The sequence below is a fragment of the Lathyrus oleraceus genome, chromosome 2 (assembly GCF_024323335.1).
Source record: "Lathyrus oleraceus cultivar Zhongwan6 chromosome 2, CAAS_Psat_ZW6_1.0, whole genome shotgun sequence".
Classification (NCBI taxonomy): Eukaryota; Viridiplantae; Streptophyta; class Magnoliopsida; order Fabales; family Fabaceae; genus Lathyrus; species Lathyrus oleraceus.
In genome coordinates, this window is record NC_066580.1 from 111172140 (window position 1) to 111183013 (window position 10874).

Consider the following 10874-nt stretch of genomic DNA (forward strand, 5'->3'; position numbering starts at 1 on the left):
GCGTCACGCCCCCCTGCTAAGTGTTACGAGCGTAACACAAGGTGTGACGAGCGTCACACCCCCATTCCTATATTTTTGGCTTTGACGCGTAACAGAAGCACGTTCACCTTTTTCTTCGCTTGACCAGTTGACGCGTGACAAAACCTACTGAAGGACTTTGGAAGAAACGGTCACTTGATGGATTGGTATAAATAGATCCAATGGTTGAACCCTGAGGCTCTCTGAATTTTCCAGTTTTCGGCACCGTGCATTATTTTTCTTGCTTTTTAATTTTCCAGCACTCTACTCTCTTAGCATTTTTTATTTCCTTTTCTTTTCTAGTTAATTTCCAAGCATTGAATTTATTTTCTTTCACCCTAATTTCTACACCGGAAACTATTGTGTAGTTTTTACTGGATCTAACCTTACGTTAGATCATAGTATTTTATTCCTTCGCCTTTATTTTACTGTCTGATCGAAGATTGTGAAGAACAAATCCAACCGGCTTGTGGTGGAGTGTTCAAGCATCGAAGCTAGGAATAATTAAGATTTCTATTAATTTTACAGGTTCTTTAATTTTATTGTTTTAATTTATATATGCTCTGCACTGCTGTTTATCTATACTGTTTGCCTGATATGGCTGTATTTAAGTATAATTATTGTTTAGGCTTGTTTAGCATGTCCGGCTAATTAATTTAGATATCGGTATGTAAAGTAAGCGGAATGAAGGAATCAAAACTAAGTTGGTTTAAATTTATTTAAAAATATAATCACTCTTTTTATGGTCTCAATTTACAGAGTTAATACCAAAGTTTTTGTACGAGAGTAAAAAGCATAAAGAAGTTAAAATCAATAGAACGACGGTTTGAGCTTTTAACTGGACAGTGTAAATTGGACACTAACTTTAAATCAGGGCGAAAGCAATTTTTAGAGTTAATTAAATTCTAATCATTTTCAAAAAGTATTTTTAAAGGTTAAATGTGAGGACGAGAGTTAAGCATTTAAGTTTAATCATATAATCTAAGTCAACAGAGCGAGAGTTTGAGACAAGGGTGTTTAAATGGTTAGTATTTTCTTAAAAAGAGTTTCTACAGATTCTATTGTTTTCAAAAAGTGATTTTGGACTTAACTAAATAGTGAGAGCGTACGTTAATATAAAGTCATAGTCTGATTCAACAGAGCGAGAGTTTGAGAAAGGATTTTTAATCAATAGTGTCTACTGAAAAGATTTATTTTTAAAACTAAGAAACCAACGAAGATTTGATTCCCTAATTACGACGAACTACATACCGATATCCGCTTATTTGATATTTAATCTAGATCTTATTTTAGTTTTACTTTCCCCCCTAATCATCAAAGGATCATCCGCCTTAGCTTTACGAAGTAACCTTAGAAAAACGGTATATCGATTCATAAGTCCCTGTGGGATCGATATCTTTTATTACTACGCGATTAGACTGTGCACTTGCAGTTAGTACCCCAATAGACTCATAAAGTCGCGATCAAGTTTTTGGCGCCGTTGCCGGGGACTTCTATTTAGTCGATATCGTAACTCTTCTGTTACGTTGTAGAGACTAAGGCAATTTTTACTTTTTTTTCCCTTGTTTTTCGTTGATTTGTATGCCACATACTCGCTCACAAGGCGAACCGTACTACTTACGAATCAACGACGTTGAACGATATCTCCGAGTCTTACGACGAATTCGAGAGTATCGTGCAGCAAACAATCTTCCTCCAATCGAAATTCCTGATCTCAAAAATCTTCTTCCTTCGCCGATACCCGAGATGGCAGAACCAGCTCGTGCTCTTCGAGATTACGCCGCTCCATCGCAAGATGAGCCGCATTCGAGTATTGCTTCACCCGCAATCGAAGCAAACAACTTCGAACTTAAACCTTCATTGTTACAAGCAGTGCAACAGAATCAATTCTCTGGAAATCCTACCGAGGATCCAAACCTTCATTTATCCGTATTTGTCCAATACGCTGATACTGTTAAAGCTAATGGTGTCACTTCAGAGGCAATTCGACTTCGTCTCTTTCCTTTCTCGTTAAGGGATAAAGCTAGAAGATGGCTTCAGTCCCTTCCTTCCAACTCAGTCACCACATGGAATGAGTTGAAGAAAGTCTTTCTTGCCCGATATTTTCCTCCAAGCAAAACAGCTATGTTGAGAACCCAGATAAATGGATTTAAACAGAAAGATAACGAGTCTCTTTTTGAAGCCTGAGAAAGATACAAAGACATGATGAGACTTTGTCCACACCATGGTTTAGAGGACTGGTTAGTAATTCATACCTTCTATAATGGTCTCTTATACAACACAAGATTAACGATAGACGCCGCCGCAGGTGGTGCGCTTATGGATAAACCTTACGCTGACGCTTATCAACTTATCGAAAGCATGGCCCAAAACCACTATCAGTGGGGAAGCGACAGAACAATGGTAGAAAAACCTCAAACGAAAATTGGCATGTACGAGATAAGTAGCCTTGATCATGTTAATGCAAAAGTGGATGCTCTTGCCCAGAAAATTGAAAGTTTAAATGTATCACCTCCAGCCAATGTGGTTGCCGTAACTCAAAATTGCGAAGTCTGTGGAATCCAAGGTCACACTCCTACAGATTGTCAACTCCTAACAGGAATCCAAGCAGAGCAAGTGAACTATGCTCAAGGAAATCCTTACTCGCATACCTATAACTCAAACTGGAAGAACCATCCTAATTTTTCATATAAGAGTAATAATGCTTTATACGCACCAGGACAGGCCCCCAGTCAAGCCCCAGCTATACCTCCTAGATATCAAAAGCCGACCCCATCTACACCTAACAATAACGTTCCTAGGAAATCCAACTTGGAAATCATGATGGAGAACTTCATAGCTTCTCAACAGCAAACCAATAAAGATTTCTTAAACCAGAATGTACACACTAACGAACAAATTAAACAACTAGCAAGTAAAGTAGATGCCCTGGCTACCCATAACAAAATGCTGGAAACACAAATCTCACAAGTAGCTCAACAACAAGCGCCTACTGCTGCCCCAACTGGTACATTTCCTGGACAACCCCAACCTAACCCGAAAAGCCACGCTCATGCAATTATATTGAGAAGTGGAACAGAGGTAGAAGGACCATCTGATCCAAGAATTGAAAACCAAAACTCTAAAAAGTCAACTGAGGAAGAAAATAAACCTAAGGAAAAGGAAGAGAGTAATAAGGAAACCGTAGAAAAGAAGGAACCTTATGTACCTCCACCGCCTTATAAACCACCTATCCCTTATCCTCAGAGGCTAATTAAAACCAAAGACGCGGGCCAATTTAAAAAATTTGTTGACCTACTGAAACAACTAAACGTCACCATTCCTTTTACAGAAGCTATTACACAGATGCCCTCATATGCTAAGTTCTTAAAAGAAATTCTTTCTAATAAAAGGAAACTTGAGGATAGCGAAACCGTTACACTCACTGCTGAATGTAGCGCTATAATCCAGAATATGCCTCCTAAACTTAAAGATCCTGGTAGTTTCTCTATACCCTGTCACATAGGAAAATTTATCATAGACAAAGCTCTATGCGATTTAGGAGCCGATATCAGTGTTATGCCCTTGTCCATATGCAAGAAACTGGAAATGGGAGAATTAAGACCAACTAAAATGTCTGTGCAATTAGCAGATCGTTCCGTTAGATATCCCGTAGGAATTCTTGAAAACGTTCCCGTGCGCATAGGTCAATTCTACATCCCAACCGATTTTATAATTATGGACATAAGAGAAGATGAAGTTACACCCATTATACTGGGAAGACCATTCTTAGCAACCGCCGGTGCCATCATAGACGTAAAACGAGGACGACTCACTTTCGAAGTAGGAGAAGAGAAAATTGAGTTCATTCTTTCCAAATTTTTGAAAGCACCTGCAATAGATGACACATGTTACTTCATGGATATCATCGGCGAGTGCATAAAAGAAACAGAATTAGAAAATGACAAATTGTCTGACTATCGCGTAGAAGACAGACTAAACCAATGTTTAGCAATAACACCGGATACTACGCAATGCCTTAAGAAACCAACCCTCGACCTGAAAACACTTCCCAAAAATCTGAGATATGAATTCCTAGACTCAGAACTTGAACGACCAGTGATAGTTAATGCAGACCTAGGAAAACTTGAAACCGAAAAACTCCTACATATCTTAAGAAAATATCCAACCGCACTAGGATACAACATCACCGATCCTGAGTGAGGTAGTGAAGAAGGAGGTAACGAAGTTATTAGAGGCAGGTATCATATATCCTATATCCGATAGCAAATGGGTTAGTCCTGTACACGTAGTACCAAAGAAAGGAGGTATAACAGTTATCGAAAATGAGAAAGGAGAAACTATAACCAAACGAATCGAATCGGGATGGAGAATGTGCATTGACTATAGGAAACTAAACAAAGCAACCCGAAAAGATCATTTTCCTTTACCATTCATAGACCAGATGTTAGAACGATTAGCAAAGCATTCTCATTTCTGCTATCTGGACGGTTACTCAGGCTTCTTTCAAATACCAATTCATCCTGATGACCAAGAAAAGACAACGTTCACATGTTCTTTCGGTACCTTCGCTTATCGACGAATGTCGTTTGGCTTGTGCAATGCTCCTGCAACCTTCCAAAGGTGCATGATGGCAATATTCGCCGATTTTCTCGAAAACATCATGGAAGTCTTTATGGATGACTTTTCCGTATGCGGGCAAAGTTTCGAAGAATGTCTTGAAAACCTAGAAAGAGTTCTAGAACGATGTGTAAAAGTAAACCTAGTACTTAATTGGGAAAAATGTCACTTTATGGTACAAGAAGGAATTGTTTTAGGACACTGTCATACCCCAAAAATTACCCATCATTTTTCCTAAAAAAAAAAAAAAAAAAAAAAAAAAAATTTAATTAATTAATTAATTAATTAATTAATTAAATAATTAAAATAAATATATAAATAAAATATAACAAATTATTTTGGACTTGGGTCTCCCTCATTTCAAGCCCATTACCCACGAAATTAGTCTATAAATACTGAAGTTTCAGTAGAGAAAAAGGGGGGGGAGTTAGACTGGGAGTTTACACTGGGAGATTCACTGGAGAAAGAAGGAAGAGAAGCAAAACACTCTGAGGTTTCCTTGGAACAAAACCTTGAGGAAAAAGAAAGAGAGAGAACAGAGAAGGACGAATAGAAACTTTGGCATAGGAACCCTGCCTACCCGGAGAATTCAGAGTAAAGAAACCCTGAAGGCAGCCCATCTGCACCGAAGCCATCGCCGTCCAATTCCCGCTGCCTAACTTATTCCGATACTACAAGTGGTCAATCCCTTCAACCTTGAATTGGCAAACAGGTTTGCGTATCTCTATTGTTTATACTTTCAATTGGCCATATCTACATATATAATGCATCATGATTAAATGTTGATATATAATTTGCTTTCGTATGGGAATTTAAATATGCCTGAATACCCTGAATGTTTGACCATGTTATTCCTGTGATAAAATGCCATAAAATTCAAAGTTCCTAACGTGGGGCTGTTTTCAAATTCAAAATCCGTGGCCTATTCTGTTTTTTTTTTATGTTTTATCATAGCCATGCATTATTCATCCTATCCTATTTATTGTTGTGATATTTCTCCGGTGTAATCTTCGATTGCACCCTGATTTGGTGTTCTGACATGTTTCTTTTTTTTGAGTTTCGTAAAGGTTCACATATCCCAGGAAAAGGTTATTGGCTAGGTATTCCACTTTATTTGTGGGATACCCTTGTGGAGTTTCACCCTAAATTAATTTTTTAATGTATTAATTTCTAATGTATTAATTTTTTAATATATTATCTTTAATAATTTTAACGTGGAGTTTCATCCTAATTATATAATTAATTGTAAAACTTTGCCTTTGAATAAGTGATCTTGGACCTCTCTTTGTTGCCTTACGATTACGATATTACGGTCATGTCCCGCGAACGTGGGGATACCCTTAGCAAAGACCCTTCGGTTAAATCATCATAAAATAAATTATAGTCCCTCGGATGTTGCCTTCGAATATACAACTTTGTCCCTCGATGACCCTCCGATGTTGCCTACGGTTAAATGATGATAGTCCCTTCGAATGCTAAGGTATCCTCATAACTGTTGCCTTCAATGACCTATCGATGACCCTTAAACATCCAAAGGATAAAACTACTTATTTCTCAATAATAAGGACAGTTTTACCCTCATAAGGATAGGAAATGCTCGTAAAGACCTTGGGTCGGTATAACTCTTAATTGCTGGCTCACAACTTAAAACATTTTTTTTTGCACCTCACACCTTTCAAAATGCCTTTAGAAAATCACCACTTGGTATACATTCATACTAGAGTCATTACCGAGTTATATTTTTCTAAACAATTTTCAAAACTAAAACGGGATAACCACTTTGTATACATTCATACAAGAATCATTACAAAGTTAAATTCTCTTTTCAAAACAATTTTCCAAACAATTCACAAACACTTTTTTAGACAAAAATAATATAAGTGATCGAGCAATTAAGAGCCCATGGATAACCATGGATACAAAGGGTGCTAACACCTTCCCTTTGTATAATGTACCTCCCGAACCCAAAATCTAAATTAAGGTCTTTCCTGTTCTTTTCCACCTTTCCTTATTGGATAAAAGAAAAGTCGGTGGCGACTCTTGCTAACCGCGACATTGCGATTAAAACCACAAAAAAGTCCAGTTCACCGTATGACAGAACTGGCGACTCTGCTGGGGACCCTAAATATTTAAAAAGAGAGGTTACCTTAAAAACAAGATCACTTATTCAATTTGTCTGATTTATTTTTAAGGGATTGCTTGGGTATGTTATGCTTGAGTGAAAATCCTACACCCGGATCTAGTGTACCTTAGGTAAGTAGCAAGAGATCATCGCGACTGTCCGGCGTATACTGGAATGGTCAAAATGATGGCTACGGTTAATGTGGCACTTTGGATGTCCTGATGTTCCTCATGTTAGTTGAGGAAATATTTGGCATTCGCGTGGTGTCATAAAAGCATTAACCAGACCTTTAGAACCCTAATTGACTCATCCTGGCCATTAGAAAGTAGTGAGATAACTGGCTTCGGTTCCGACTGGAGTTGGTTGAGACTCGATACTACACTCTTTGAGATTGGACTTTAGGGAAGCTTCGGTCAACCACTTGGTGTTGCACTGAAGTGGACTTAAGGAAAGGTCAATGATTTGAGATCCTTCTAGAACCCGGTTACTATTCTAAGACAGGTTGAACCAACCAAACTTCAGTGGGGAGGGTATTTACCTATGGAACTCACGCAAGCCTTAAAACCTAGGAATGATTGTTGTGTGACTTGCTTGTGCTTGTTATTTATCTAACAACATGACATCATAACAACATAACATCATAACATCATGGCATTGTACTAACCATTTCAAGGATTTAGGGATTTAACTCTGCTAAAAAAAACAGAAAAAACAAAAACAAAAGCAAAAACAAAAGAGAAAAGAAAAAAAAAAGCTCTTTTTGTTAGTTTATGCAAAGTTAAATCCCGAAAGTCCTTGAAAACATTTCATACATTGCATTGCATCGCATAACAGGTATTCTAAAGGATCAGTGTTCTCACGATTTTCCAATCAAACAGATTCCAGCAGATTCAAACAGATTGAACAATGGCTCTCGAACAAACTGTCAAAGATCTCCAGGCCCAGAATGCTCAATTCCAGGAAATGATGCTGAGCTTATCTAAGGGGCAGGAAGAACTGAAATCTCTTTTGATGGAGAAGAAGAAGGACCAGAAACCTGTGGGTTACATCAACCCGGGGAGAAGGCTTAAGGGACAGGTTACAGGAGTCAAGATTAGAATTCCGAAGGATTCAGAAGAAGAGACCGAGAATGATTCGGAAGATGAGAATCCTAATCTCGTCAATTCTGAGGACGACGATGAAGATTATGAACATGAACAGTACTCTCCGAAGGATGATAAGTACAAGTTGCTGGAAGAACGTATGCTAGCTATGGAGGGGCAGAAAGTGCCCGGTCTGGATTTCGAAAACTTGGGTCTGGTCTCTGATGTGGTCATTCCCCGCAAATTCAAGGTTCCCATTTTCACTAAGTATGATGGTGCCTCTTGTCCTCAGATGCATCTAAGGGCTTATGTGAGAAAGATTCAGCCGCACACTACTGATAAGAAACTGTGGATCCACTTCTTCCAAGAGAGTCTGTCTGGCACACAGTTAGAGTGGTATTATCAGCTTGAGAGCTCTAACATCCGCACATGGACTGATTTAGCAACAACTTTCTACAAGCACTACCAGTATAATTCTGAGTTAGCGCCTACTCGGCTACAGCTACAAAATATGACTATGGGCTCTAAAGAAAGTTTCAAAGAATATGCTCAAAAGTGGAGAGATTTGGCTGGCAGAGTCAAACCCCCTATGACTGATCGAGAGTTAGTGGACATGTTCATGGGTACACTGACTGGCCCATTCTACAGCCATCTACTGGGAAGTTCCTCGTCAGTTTTCACTGAACTTATCTTGACAGGTGAACGGGTTGAAAGCGGCATTCGAAGTGGAAAGATACAGGCAGCTACTTCTGCAAGCACCAAAAAGTCCTATCAGGGAAAGAGTGAATCAAATGCTGTGTACAGTGAGAGGAAGCATAACAAGAAGAATCGTGACCATACTGTTGGGGCAGTTACAATTGCCGCACCGCCATCTCAGAACTTCCAACACAGACAAGACAGGTCGAGAAGACAGTTTACCAAGATCAATATGACTTTAACCCAAGCACTGCAGAGTATGTTAAAGGCCAATTTGATTACCCTCAGAGGCCCTCCTGCAAATCCCAACACTACTTCTCCTCGTTATAATCCCAACGCCAGGTGTGCCTATCACTCCGATAGCCCCGGGCATGATACGAATGATTTCTGGTTGTTGAAGAACAAGATTCAGGATATGATCGACACTGGAGAAATTGAATTTGATCCTCCGGCGACCCCCAATGTCATCACAGCACCTATGCCTAATCATGACCAGAATGTTAATGTTGTGGACGACAATTCTCACGTTACTGACGTTGCTGATTTAGCATCTCCTCTCCTGATCGTTAAGAAGAATTTATTGCAAGCTGGTTTATTTCCAGGTTGTGCTCTCTGTGTACTCCGACCCAATGATTGTTTGAAGTTGAAGAACGGCATTCAACGGCTGATGGATGATCGTACAATTCTATTTGAAAGGGTTCCTAAGGTGGACAACTCTATTGAAGAGGTATCTGTGATTGCTAGGTCCAAAGCTCCAGTGAAGATTACCGCTACTAGAGTGCCTGTGAAGATTACCGCTGAGCCCAAAGTGGCTCCCCTGATTATTACCGCACCTGGCCCCGTGCCATATTCCTCCAGCAAAGCTATTCCGTGGAACTATGGAGGCGACGTTTACATCCATGGCATAAAGCAAGTTGGTAGTTCTGCTAATCCTAATGATATTGTGGGGACTAGTAAAGTTACTCGAAGTGGAAGGATCTACTCCCCAGAAATCTCACCTCCCGCTCCCGAAATTCGAGGAAAAAGACCAGTCAATCCTCCTCAGTCAGAGACATCGGTCGAAGTTACTTCTGAAGATGTTGCCAAACAGGAAATGGAAGAGATGCTGAAAATCATCCGTAAGAGCGATTTTGATGTAGTGGAACAATTGGGGCATACTCCGTCCAAAATCTCAATGTTGTCCTTGTTGTTATCCTCTGAATCCCATGCCAATGCATTGATGAAATTCTTGAAGACCGCTCATGTGCCTCAAGAAACATCCGTCGATCAATTCGAACATTATGTTGCTAATTTGACTGTTGACAATGGCCTAGGCTTTTCCGATGCTGACCTGACGCCAGCAGGAAAGAATCACAATAAAGCTCTGCATATCTCCATCGAGTGTGAGGGGATCACCCTGGCTCACGTGTTGATCGACAACGGCTCTTCCTTGAATGTGCTCCCGAAAGCTGTACTCGATAAATTTGACTACAAAGGCATTGAACTGAAACCTAGTGATGTTGTGGTGCGTGCTTACGATGGTGCGAAGAGTGTTGTCTATGGTGAAGTGGTTCTCCCTATCAAGATAGGACCTCAAGTCTTCAGCACTACCTTTCACGTGATGGACATTCGTCCCGCCTACTCCTGCTTGTTGGGGCGCCCTTGGATCCATGGGGCAGGTGCGGTAGCGTCGTCGCTTCATCAAAAGCTGAAGTATCCAATAGCAGGCATGGTCGTCACTGTATGTGGAGAAGAAGAGTATATTGTCAGTAGTGTGCAAGCCTTCAAATACGTCGAGATGGATGGTGAATTCTTTGAGACTCCTTCTCAGTCATTTGAAGTAGTTCCTCCACCCATTCCTGTCCTTAAGCCAACTCCCCTTGTGCCCAAGGTTGTTCGTGCTCCCCCTGTCATGATCTCTCTGAAAGATGCTCAAGCCGCGATTGAAAATGGTGATCGTGCTGGTTGGGGTCAACTGATCAATGTACCGTACAAGTCTGATAAAGCTGGCCTGGGGTTTAACTCTGGAAAGATAGTCAAAAATCAGATTAATGCTATGGAAGATGCTGATAGTGATTGCGACTTGGATAGCTGGATTTTCCCAACAATTGGTGACGGACTCAACAATTGGAAGACTGAAGACATTATCCCGATTTCCTTTAGTCAGGAGTAATTGTTATTGTTTATTCTAGAATTGCAAATTTTAATTTTCTTTTACAATCAAACTTCTTAAAGCATTGTGTCTATGCCCGAGGCACAATGGCTAATTTGTTAGGGGTTTTGTCATTTTCATAAGCATATTTATATTCAATAAATCAATGGACGTTTTGCATTCAAATATTGCGCTCTTTGTCTTT

At 39.8% G+C, this 10874-nt stretch overlaps 1 non-coding gene across 1 annotated transcript; it reads right to left on the minus strand.

The window, feature by feature from the left end:
* Window positions 1–2142: 2142 nt before the first annotated feature.
* On the minus strand, window positions 2143–2249 carry LOC127125124 (small nucleolar RNA R71). The gene has a single exon (XR_007804583.1). It is a non-coding gene; the product is annotated as a small nucleolar RNA R71 (small nucleolar RNA).
* Between the last annotated feature and the right edge of the window lie 8625 nt (window positions 2250–10874).